Source organism: Phyllobates terribilis, unplaced genomic scaffold (genome assembly GCF_046119375.1).
Source record: "Phyllobates terribilis strain yellow unplaced genomic scaffold, ASM4611937v1 Scaffold_216__1_contigs__length_3321164, whole genome shotgun sequence".
NCBI classification, from domain to species: domain Eukaryota; kingdom Metazoa; phylum Chordata; class Amphibia; order Anura; family Dendrobatidae; genus Phyllobates; species Phyllobates terribilis.
In genome coordinates, this window is record NW_027362976.1 from 688,728 (window position 1) to 701,733 (window position 13,006).

The window sequence follows — 13,006 nt, forward strand, 5'->3', positions numbered from 1 at the left end:
AGGACGCCGCGCGGGAAGAAGATGGGCGTGGACGTCAAAACCGCGCGAGATCCGAAGCTCCGCCCCACGCACCGACGCTGCGCAAGGTCCTGGAAGGGAGAGAGAGCGACGCTGACGTCATCAGGACGCGACGCCAGGTCCTCGTCCATAGCAGCAGCAGCGGAGCCGCGGCCTACAGAAAAGGATCGTCGGAAGGTAGGCCACGCGTAACTAGGGGAGGAGGAAGATGACGGACACAGAGGCACCCACTACCACCAACGCAGCTGCAGCAGCGGTGATGCCCTTTTCCTTGCCCTACATCCCTGGAGCGGCCTGGCTGCCCAAATACTCAGGGGAGCCCCATGCCCTAACTGACTTCAAGGAAAGGCTATACAGTTTGTTCCACGTTTACCCCCTGACAGAGGAACAGAAGGTCAGCATATTAACAGGGCAGTTAACTGGCGCAGCCCAGCGGGAGGTAAAATCATGGCCCACTGAGGAGAAAAGGACTGTGAAGGGTATTCTGGCCCGGCTCCGGGGTACCTTTGACACACGTACCTCCGCTGAGATTAAAATGAGGTTCTATGGATGTAAGCAGCGGGCACAGGACAGCATCAGAGACTATGCCCTAAATCTGCAGGAAGCCTTGAGGGCTATTCAACAAACTGACCCTGGCAGTGTGCAGGAAACGGATAAGCTGCTAACAGAACAATTCATAGAAGGTCTGCTGTCTAGCGCCCACAGGGCCCAACTGCGCCTCATGTTCTTTCAGAACCCCGACCTGACCTTTGCCCAATTTAAGGACAGGGCCATAAGGGTGCTCCGTGAATCTGCAACCAGTAGCGCTATAAACCCCCGGCGCCCTGCTATCACTTACCACCAGGAGGCGGCGCCCTCCTCTATGGACTCCGTGGAGGCTGATGCACAGGCCCTGAACCAAGCCCCGTCGAAAGATCTGCACCACCAAGTCCAGGAGCTGACCAGGAGCGTCGCGGCGTTGACCAGGACCGTCCAGGCGTTGCAAGTGGACCCGTCAAGACCCATCGAGCTGGCTTCAAGTCCGGAGAATGTCCCATGGCGTCGACAGAGGAGGATCCCGTCGTTCCGAGGGAGGCCCACAGACCGCTACGCAGAGGATGGACAGCCCATTTGCCGTCGATGCAACCAGCCCGGACACATTTCCAGGTACTGTAATTTAAACGGGTCCAACCTGGGGCAGAGGGCCAACCCCCAGGCATAAGATCACCAGGCCCTTACAATTGGCGTAATAAGTACGTTGGGGGGCGCCCGGTTTTACCCGTGGTGCTGGACGGTATCCCCATGAGCGCCTTGCTGGATACTGGGTCACAAATAACCACTATCCCTTATGTACTTTTTAAGCAGTATTGGACTGATGCTGATATCACACGGTATCCAGACGGTAACTTGAGCATCATCGCCAGTAATGGCTTACCCGTGCCGCAGATGGGGTTCAAGGAGATGACCATTAAGATTGGTAAAGTTGAACTACCGGCACAGGGAGTGATTATTGTGGACATTGACCGTCATGAAAGTCACCCTAAAATAACTGTGGGTACTAACGTGATTGAAAATTGTCTTTCAGAGGTAATTGTAATCTTACAACAGGTGGCGGTGAATGCTAGTTCCAGCCAACAGAGAATCCTCAACAAGGAGATAAAGGCCCTGATGAGACGGCAGCAGGTAGAACTGTCTGGTGGTGAGATCGGTAGCGTAAGACTGAGTGACCCATTCCCCATTTCCATGCCTCCCAAAAGTGAAATGATGATCTGGTGTCGGACTGCAATCGGGTTGAGAGGTAGAGACTACCAAGACATGGTAGAACCCGTGTACTCAGACAGCAGGCCCACCATTTTGACAGCCCGGGGGGTGGTTGATGTCCGTCATGGGAGGGTGCCCGTCCGCATCCTCAACATTGGGGAGAGGGAGGTACACTTACCCAGGTACGCTACACTTGCCAAGCTGTTTGTGGTCGAACACAAACCTATCAGGGCCGTGGAACTTTTGCCTCCATCTCCACAGGCGGAGAGTAATGGCTCCCAGAAACAAAAGGAGGACTGGTGCCAGAAACTCCACGTGGGTGCTGACTCCACTCCCCTGCACCAAAAACAAGGAGTCTACTGGGTGGTACAGGAGTACGAGAGAGTCTTTAGTAAGCACCCGCTAGACTTCGGCAGAGTAAAGGGGATAGAACACCACATCCCCACAGGGAGCCACCCACCGATAAAAGAGAGGCACAGACCTGTACCCCCTGCACATTATCAGAACGCAAGGGGCATGCTAAGAGAGATGAAAGAAGCTGGGGTTATTAGAGACAGCTGTAGCCCCTGGGCAGCCCCCTTGGTTCTGGTCAAAAAGAAAGACGGCACCATGAGAATGTGCGTCGACTATAGACAAATCAACCGTATCACTCACAAAGACGCATATCCGCTGCCTAGAATAGAGGAGTCTTTAGCCGCACTAAAATCAGCTAACTTCTTTTCAACTTTGGACCTTACTAGCGGGTACTGGCAGGTTCCTGTGGCAGAGGCTGACAAGGAGAAGACCGCCTTCACCACCCCGATGGGACTGAGCGAATTCAACTGCATGCCTTTCGGGCTCTGCAACGCACCAGGGACCTTCCAGCGGCTGATGGAATGCTGTCTAGGGCACCGAAACTTCGAGACGGTCCTCCTTTACCTGGACGACATGATCGTCTATTCGAAGACCTACGAGGACCATCTGAAGCACCTGGCCGAGGTGTTCGAAGCCCTGGCAGGCTATGGCCTGAAGGTGAAACCATCGAAGTGTCACCTGCTGAAACCAAAGGTCCAGTGCCTAGGGCACGTGGTAAGCGCGGAAGGAGTGGCCCCCGACCCTGACAAGGTCACGGCAATCAAGAGCTGGCCAAGCCCCTCGAACATCAAAGAGGTGAGACAGTTTCTCGGGTTGGTAGGCTACTACCGAAGATTCATCCCCGGGTTCACCAAGATGGCAGCTCCTATGCAGGACCTCCTGATCGGACAGTCTAAGTCCAGGAGCCAAAAGCCGCCCTTCAAGTGGGATAAACCGGAAGAGGAGTCCTTCCGCCAGCTAAAGATGGCCCTCACAGGGGATGAGATCCTGGCCTACCCTGATTATGGCCAGCCTTTCATTCTCCACACAGATGCCAGTAATGTGGGACTGGGAGCTGTATTGTCCCAAAACCAACAGGGCAGATAACAGGTGATCGCATACGCCAGCCGGAAGCTGAGGCCCACCGAAAGGAACCCGGAGAATTACAGCTCCTTCAAGCTAGAATTCTTGGCGGTGGTGTGGGCCATGACGGAACGCTTCAAGCATTACCTGGCCTCCGCAAAGTTCACCGTGTACACGGACAACAACCCGTTGACACACCTGGACAATGCAAGACTGGGTTCCCTGGAACAGCGGTGGATGGCCCGTCTCTCCAACTATGACTTCGTGATCAAGTACCGGGCAGGCAAAACCAACGCCAACGCGGACGCCCTATCAAGGATGCCTCACTTACCTGAAGGTGACGAAGACCCAGAAGAGCTGGAGGAGGTAGAACTCCCCGCGTTTCACCGGTATGGAGCCGCTCAACACTCTCACCGCGTGAAGGAGGAGGATCTAACAACTGTGATGATGAATCCCCTACCTCACCACAGCTGGGCCGAGACCCAAGATAGTGACCCTGCAGTCCGCCTGGTGAAAGATCTGCTGACCCGGGAAGACGCCCGCTTAGATCCAGATGCCCCAGAGGAAGCCAAGCAGCTATGGAAGGAGAAGAGCAAGCTGTTCCTCTACGAAGGCAAGTTGTGCAGAAGGATTGTCAACCACCGGACGCACGAGCTGACCTGGCAAGTCGTGGTCCCAAGGAGGGATGCAGCTATGGTCCTGGGGGCTTACCATGACAGAGCGGGACACTTCGGTTGGAAGAAACTGGAGTTCCTACTAAGAGGAAGATTCTTTTGGGTCGGCATGAGAGGAGCTGTAGAAAAATGGTGCAGAGACTGTGGCCCTTGTCACCTAAGGAGGAAGGACCGTGCCAGCCAGAAGACACCCTTGAGGCCCATCGTCACCACGCAGCCTCTTGAGCTGGTAGCTCTGGACCACGTCAAATTGGCTCCCAGCCGGTCAGGATACATCTATGCCCTGACAATCGTGGACCACTATTCCCGTTTTCTAGTGGTGGTCCCGGTAAAGGACTTGACAGCCCAAACAGCGGCCAGAGCCTTCCAGCAATATTTCTGCCGTCCACACGGGTATCCGGAACAGGTCCTGACAGACCAGGGTCCAGCGTTCGAGGCTGAAATCTTCCAGGAGTTCTGCAACCTCTATGGCTGTAAGAAGATTCGTACAACGCCTTACCACCCCCAAACCAACGGGATGTGTGAGAAGATGAACAATATAGTCATTGATCTCCTGAAGACGTTGCCCCTGGAGGAACGCAGCCTGTGGCCAGAAAAACTGCCGGACCTGATAGACCTATACAACAATATCCCGGTGAATGCTACAAACTGCACCCCGGCTTACCTGATGCGAGCTAGACCAGGAAAGCTGCCCGTAGACCTGGAGATGGGAGTCCTAATACCTGAGGACACCTCCCCGGATGCGGACTGGGATACGGAAAGGCAACTGCAGTACAAGAAGGTACAGGAGAGTGTGGAGAAGAGCCTGGCCCAGGTGAGAGAGAAGCAAGAAAGACTCTTCAATCAACACGCCCCTGCTAGTCCCCTAGAACCTGGTGAGCAAGTCCTAAAGCGAAAAAGAAGGCTACATAAGTTGGACGACCAGTGGGAAAGGGAACCCTACACCGTACTGCAGTCTGACCACGACAACCCAAAGGTGTGCGTAATCACCAAGGACGGAGGAGAAACCACTAGTGTCGTCTCCAGAGACCATCTCAAAAGGTGCCCTGAGCAACTCCGTAGTGCAGAAGAGGATCAGAGTGACCTTGAACCCGCAGAGGACAAAGAAGAAATGATCAGCACTTCTCTCGGAGAGTTCCCTCAGTCCTGGACTCGCATAAATGATGCCATATTGGTACCTGTCCTGCATTTCCTGCAACCGGCACAGCAACAACCAACACCAGAGCCGGAAGGTGAAGAGGAGCAAGCAGTTCCAGAGGCAGAAGAGCCTGTACCAGCAGCCCAGGAGAGTCAACCCTCTGCTGACAGTGAGCCTGCCATGCCTGCGGTAAGCCAAAGGACCCGCAGACAGCTGCCTGCCCTACCTGTACACCCAGCTGGTAGCTGCACCCCTAACGCTAATGGGGAAAGCCAAGTCAGTCCACCACCAGACAGTGGGCTACGTAGGTCAACCAGGAGCACAAAGGGACAGATACCCGCTCGCTGGAGAATATAGAGTGTACTAAAATTGTAAATAACCCTGTTGCCAAATGTTGAATTGTTTGCAAAGTTACATGCATGTTTGGTAATACTCTGTTTCAGTTTCTTGCAGCTACTGTAAGGACTCACAGGTTATGGACTTTTTATAACCGGGACCTTGTATGGACTGCGTTCAGAGCCTAACCCAGGAATGAACTAAGACTGTGAAGGACTTGGGGTAGGACAGACCCCCACCTGGTTAAGGCTCCCCGTTGTGCTGGTGATATGGACACCCGGTCACAGGCCACACTGTGACCTTAAGAACTCAATTTGTGCGTCGTCTGTCTATTAATGTTTTATTGTTATGCATATTGTCTTTGTTTACTGTTTAGTCCCGGAGTACTAAATTTCACTAGGGGGGAATGTGTCATCCTGGCCTGGATGCCACAAGTGTAATTAAAGCTGTGTCTGAGAGCAGGGGGGAGGTTCTCTAGTCAGGGGAACATTAGCATGCAATGCCTCCTGTCTCAGGCCAGTAGGGGGAGCAGGCTGCCCCTATAAAAGCTGGTGCTGGGGGCAGGGTTAGAGAGAACCCAGATGACCTGTCTCAGGACTGAGACGTGTCTCAGCAGAGCAGGGACAGACAGTTGCACTGCACCTAAGAGGAAGTGTGGCAGGAGGAGAGCCACAAGCCAGAGACAAGAGGCGAAGCAAGCCTGTCTTGGCAGATAACAGACTTAATCTACCAGACTTTGGTGTCTGAGGCTGGAAGGATTCCACATCCCCCAGCAGAGAACCAGTCCGCAAGGGACTGTATATTCCTTGGCGTAAGAAGCCTAGAGGCCCTGCCACAACAGAAGGGACCAGTAAAGCCATACAAGGCTGGGAGCAGAAAGGAACCCACGTCGCAGGCCATACAGGCGAGAAAACACGGAAAGCTCGGAAACGTGGGCTGTTACCCTATCAGGAGGAGATAGCCAGAAGGAGTGCAGAAAGCACGGTAGGCCTACACCCTCACCCTGACCAGGGCCAATTTCCCCGTTGCTCTCAGACATCCAGGTCCCCTCCTAGCCGGGACTGTTTGTGGGTCAGTTTACCTGTTTAGTAAAGACCCTGGACTGCAACCTGTTGTCTGTGTGCTCCTTGCTCCTCCAGCACAATCAGCACTGGGACTCCCACTACCATCACTCCCAACATCCATTATACTGCCCTGGGGCCGCACTCTTCCCGTGGAGAGTCACACTACCCTAGCTGCACACCTCATCAGCCCCAGCGGTCTGCATGCAGCGGCGGTTCCTAATAACCGCAATCCACGGGTGGCGTAGTCGGACATTATCAGCAGAACATAGCAGACTACCATTGGCCTGACCACCCTGAGCCACAGAACCGGGTCGCCACTACTACCCCCATCGTCTCCCTATTGCACGGATCCGAGTGCCCCACGGCCCAGGGGGCGAGTCACATGTAATACACTGACTCACCAGTGACGTCTCTAGGTGAAGTCCTTCATCTTCGCTTTTCTTCTTCATCTGGCACAGACGGCCATCACTTCTTCCAGCCAGGAATCATCTCTGCAGAAAATAACACACAGTTATCAATAACTGATCTCTTCTAGGGAATATTCCCACTCCACCCCCCGACTTCTACACTACACCAGTTGAAGAAAAAAAGCGATATAGTGCCGCCCTGCACAGTAACAGGAGCCCGCTTTTGTCCTATCCCATGGAAAACAATTTCCTAAAAAGTAAATTATATTACAGAAGTAATAATGTCTCTAATTGGACTCTAAAATAATAATGTTCTTCACTGGCCACCATAAACTAATAAAGTATGTTCCTCAATCTGGCACCAAACAGTAATTAAGTCCCTTGTTCAGCCTGGCACCCCCATATATCAATCCTGGCCCCCCCTTCCCTGCATATATCCATCCTGACACCCCCCATATATCCCTTCTGGCCCCCATATGTCCAGTGTGACCCCTCCATATATTTATCCTAGCCCACGTGTATCGAGCCTGCCCCCTCCCATATACCCATCCTAGTCCCCCATGTGGCCCTCCTGTTCCCCCCATATATCCATCCTGGCCTCCATGTGTCCAGTCTGCCCCCCCACATATCCATCCTGGCCTCCATGTTTCCAGCCTGCCCCCCCATATATCTGTCCTGGCCTCCATGTGTCCAGCCTGCCCCCTCCCATATATCTGTCCTAAAGCCCCATGTGTCAAGCCTGCCCCCCATATATCCATCCTGGCCTCCATGTGTCCAGCATGCCCCCCCTACATATCCATCCTGGCCTCCATGTGTCCAGCCTGCCCCCCCCCCCATTATATCCATCCAGGCCTCCATGTTTCCAGCCTGCCCCCCATATATCCATCCTGGCCTCCATGTGTCCAGCCTGCCCCCTCATATATCCATCCTGCCCTTCCCCCCTGCATATATCCATCCTGACACCCCCCCATATATCCATACTGGCCCCCATATGTCCAGCGTGGCCCCTCCATATATTTATCCTAGCCCACGTGTATCGAGCCTGCCCCCCCACATACCTATCCTAGCCCCCCATGTGTCCAGCCTGCCCCCCACATATCCATCCTGGCCATCATGTGTCCAGCCTGCCCCGCCCCCCATATATCCGGCCCCCCATATATCCATCCCCCTCACATATCCATCCTGGCCTCCATGTGTCCAGCCTGCCCCACCATATAGCCATCCTGCCCACCCTTTCCCATGTGTCCAGCCAGGCTCCCCCTTATGTGTCCAGCCAGGCTCCCCCCCTTGTGTGTCCAGCCAGGGTTCCCCCTTGTGTGTCCAGCCAGGCTCACACCCTTGTGTGTCCAGCCAGTGTTCCCCCTTGTGTGTCCAGCCAGGGTTCCACCTTGTGTGTCCAGCCAGGGTTCCCTCTTGTGTGTCCAGTCAGGGCTTCCCCTTGTGTGTCCAGCCAGGGCTCCCCCTTGTGGGTCCAGCCAGGGTCCCCCCTTGTGTGTCTAGCCGGGCCCCCCCTTGTGTGTCCAGCCAGGGGCCCATCCCATTCTGCATCCACTCATATACACACAGACACACACACAGACACCTCTTACCTTCCTGCTCTCCCGTGCGGTGTCCTCCTTCTCCGGCGGCTGAGTTGCGCGCCTCCTTCACTGCAGGCGCATGACGATGACGTCATACGCCGGCCGGGGAAGGGAGACGCGCAGCTTCAGCTGCTTCACTGGGACGTGTGTCGCGGCGGTTCAGGTAATGAACGCCGCGTGAGCGCGTCCCTGCATACACTGTGCCTGCGCTTTTAAAGGGCCCGTGCCCCTTAAAACCGCAGGTTTTTTTATTTTTTCATTCTCTTCTCCCCCTCTCCTCTGCAGAAGGGTACCCCGCCAGCCCAGTCCCTCCCTGTTGATGACTTATCCTAAAATCGGTCATTAATATATAAGTCCTGGACAGTCCCGTTAAGCTTGTTTTACCTAGTTATAAAAGCCCTTTAAGTCCTTATTATAAGGTAAGGTATGAATGGATCTAATTAAATTCTCCAAAGAGAACTATTTATACATTTTAGTCACTGTGAGCTTTCTACAAGATATTGCGGGCAGTATATAGCGAATATACGGACACAGAGCCATTCGCCGGCTCAGATTGCCAATAAGCACCTTGTAAATATGAGACCTTGACATCATAGGTTACTTGGCTTAATATGAAATTGTCCCTCATGTGTACCGCATTGTGGGCAGGGACTATATGTACATCACTGCAGAATATGTTGGCAATAAAAAGTCAACAGAAATGAATATCATGCAGATCCTCACCAGGACTCCAGCAGTGTCACCATCCTGCCACCATACAGCTATAGAAGGACAATAAACCTGCAGGGTTCTCCCCTCAGTTATTTTTTCCTTTAATTTTATTATCTGTTTCTTACTCACAGTGAAAGAACAGTCATCAGATATTTTATTGTTCACTTTTTATTTTACAGTCTCAGCTCTGAAGAATAGAACGTCTTATGAATAAATGACAGCTCACTTATTACAGTGGTGGCCAAAAGTATTGGCACCCCTGCAATTCTGACAGATAATACTCAGTTTCTTCCTGAAAATGATTGCAATCACAAATTCTTTGGTATTATTATCTTCATTTAATTTGCTTGCAAGGAAAAAATACAAAAGAGAATGAAGCAAAAATCAAAACCTTGATCATTTCACACAAAACTCCAAAAATGGGCCAGACAAAAGTATTGGCACCCTCAGCCTAATACTTGGTTGCACAACCTTTAGCCAAAATAACTGCGAACAACCGCTTCCGGTAACCATCAATGAGTTTCTTACAATGCTCTGCTGGAATCGTAGACCATTCTTCTTTGGCAAACTGCTCCAGGTCCCTGATATTTGAAGGGTGCCTTCTCCAAACTGCCATTTTGTGATCTCTCCACAGGTGTTCTATGGGATTCAGGTCTGGACTCATTGCTGGCCACCTTAGAAGTCTCCAGTGCTTTCTCTAAAACCATTTTATAGTGCTTTTGGAAGTGTGTTTTGGGTCATTGTCCTGCTGGAAGACCCATGACCTCTAAGGGTGACCCAGCTTTCTCACACTGGGCCCTACATTATGCTGCAAAATTTGTTGGTAGTCTTCAGACTTCATAATGCCATGCACACGGTCAAGCAGTCCAGTGCCAGAGGCAGCAAAGCAACCCCAAAACATCCGGGAACCTCCGCCATGTTTGACTGTAGGGACCATGTTCTTTTCTTTGAATGCCTCTTTTTTTTTCCTGTACACTCTATGTTGATGGTTTTTCCCAAAAAGCTCGACTTTTGTCTCATCTGACCAGAGAACATTCTTCCAAAACATAGTAACATAGTTTGTAAACATAGTTAGTAAAGCCGAATAAAGACTTGCGTCCATCAAGTTCGACCTGTTAGTTCTGTAATTGGTAAAGTTGATCCAGAGGAGGGCAAAAACCCCAAATGATTTGGCCAATCTTCACCTGAGGAAAAATTCCCTCCTGACTCTGAAACCAGCAGTCAGAATAAATCCCTGTATCAACTTACTATTTTATTTTATTTTTAAGTATATGCAGAAATCTGCCTGGTATCTAGAAATGCATCCAGTCCCCGCTTGAACTGGTTTAGTGAATCTGACATTACCGTCTCCTCACTCAGTGAATTCCATATTCTCACTGCTCTTTTTTGTCATATCTTTGCATAAGAAACTCCTAGTTTCTCTGTTTTTTTCCAAATGATACTAATATTAGTGGTTTCCCTAGGAGCATCAGGACCTAAGATGTTATTATACAGATGAGGGAACACTGCGAAAAATGTAATAATCTATAGTAAGGGGTATATTGGGCCTCATTTACCACAAAAATGTCCTTGTTACCCATCCCAAGAAGTCAGAGCTCAGTGTAATGAGTACAATGCCGCACGTTACTAAATCATTGTGACGTCTATAAACATGGACCAGTGCATCCTACTGTAAACTCTAGACATATTAGCTGTCATCCAAAGAGTACCATGACCTAAAGAATCAGGGGAATCTTGGGGTGATGGCCGATAAATCTGCTTTTTAAAAATAAAATAAAAAAAATAAAAAAATTGAGGTTTTATTACTATTGATAACAAAGCCAATTTTAATAACAGACAGTATTTCTGAATAAGGCCTAATGTTACCCCTACTATTGTTAAAATATTAGCTGTCACCCCAAAGCCAAAACCAGGTGAGGAACAATCAGAAAAAGGTATAATAGAAACAAGTCACCAACTCTGCATTTATCACCCACTCCTGGTCTTGGCTCCCACTCCTGAGAAAAAATACTGACTGAATACTGACCAAATACTGATAGTGGGGCCGTGGCCTAAGAGCTAAAGTCGGTCTCGGGGGGTAGGTAAGCCTTTTTATCATGCTCTCCCACTGCTAACTTATAAAGGAGGCAGAAAAGCGTTTGCCAACATATGATGTAATAGCTCCTCCAATGTCAGGTCTCTATGTATGGAGCAGGTTCAGGAGCTGAGCCCGCATCATACTGGGCAGATGCCTGTACACATAACACCGACAATGAATGGAGTATAGCTACACATTCAGGAAAAAAATACATGTGTATAATCATTAAGGTCCACTGGACCACAATTCAAGTATGAAATGACCTACAGCAATCCAGTAAGGATTAAATAATACAGCAGACATAATGGAGTAAATTCTTTATTTGGATAAATCAGTGATCAGACATAGAAAAATACGTTAAAAAACATGTAATTGACAACTATACATTAAAACACACGTGGGGTGTAGAGACACAGCCTATGTATTGAATAGTGGTTCTCCCTAGGACGCACATATATTGGATTTCATCCAGTAAATACATGAATACAAGTAAACTAACACCATCGATATATTAAATACATAAAGTGCATGTGCAGATATATATATGTATATACCAGAATAACATCAAAGAGAAAAACAGTACATCTAATATAATAAATAGGAAAAATCTCATATAATTCTTGTGACACATAACTTGAATATATGGCCGTAATAATGTACATAGTGCAAAAGTCATTGGCCAACATAAGAATAAATATCAGGATATAATGAAGAAATAAAGATGGGATTAGCCAAATCCAGAGGCAGTATGGCATGAGCGGGGTAGGGCTGTGTGACCTCCACCCACAGGCGTTCTGCTCGCGGTTCTACAGGGAGATGCCTGTACACAGCCGGCATCTGTAACCGCAGCCATCAGAGATTGTTCTGATCGCTGCTGTTACACTGATCACTGGCTGCGGATGGGTTATCATGGCAGCCGACTATGAGAACTACTAGGATGAGTGTAAAATAAATGTTCCTGTGCTGAGATAATCTTATAAATGTGCCCCTGCTGTGTACTGTGTAATGGCCGTGTCTGACCGTGCTGGACAATGGTCTTATCATACCACAGCTCCTGGGCAGGAGGAAGCAAAAGAGGATACAGACAGGATCACAAAGGATTATTTCTTTCAGGAAAGATATTGCTTAAAAACAGACAGCAAAATGTTTTACCTCACAAAATGAATCAGCTGTGATCCCGTGTTGTAATGTCTGTATACTCTTTTGTGTCCTCCCCTGCCCAGGAGCTGTGGTATGATCAGACCATGGCCCTGTAAGGTCAGACACATCCATTACACAGTACAAACCAGGGGCACATTTATAAGATTATCTCAGCACAGGAACATTTTTTTAACACATCCAATTGTAGAACTTATTTTTACTCCAAGATCTATTAGTTAAAATGTACTTTGTTTGTGGGAAAACCCTTTAAATTCCATAAGAGGACTGAAAAAATAAAGTAAACATACATAAAAACGTGTTAAAAATATAAACCAAATAAAAACTTATAATAATTTGAATCAACCCTTTTCCTTTATTAAGTATTAAAAAAAATAATTATATTATTATCAAAATATTCAATTAAGTGTGTTTTTGGCCGACACACTTTCCTAACAAAAGGCAATAAAATGTGATCAAAACATCTCCCCACCTCACAAAAAAGAATAAAACATTTGCAGGTCTTAGAAAATGGACGCACAAACCCAATGGTTTTATATTTACAAATGTTCACATTTTTTTCATCACTAGTGTTGAGCATTCCGATACTGTAATATCGGGTATCAGCCGATATTCGCGGTATCGGAATTCCGATACTTAATTCCGATACTTTTACAATATCGAATACTGGAATCGGAAGTTCCCATA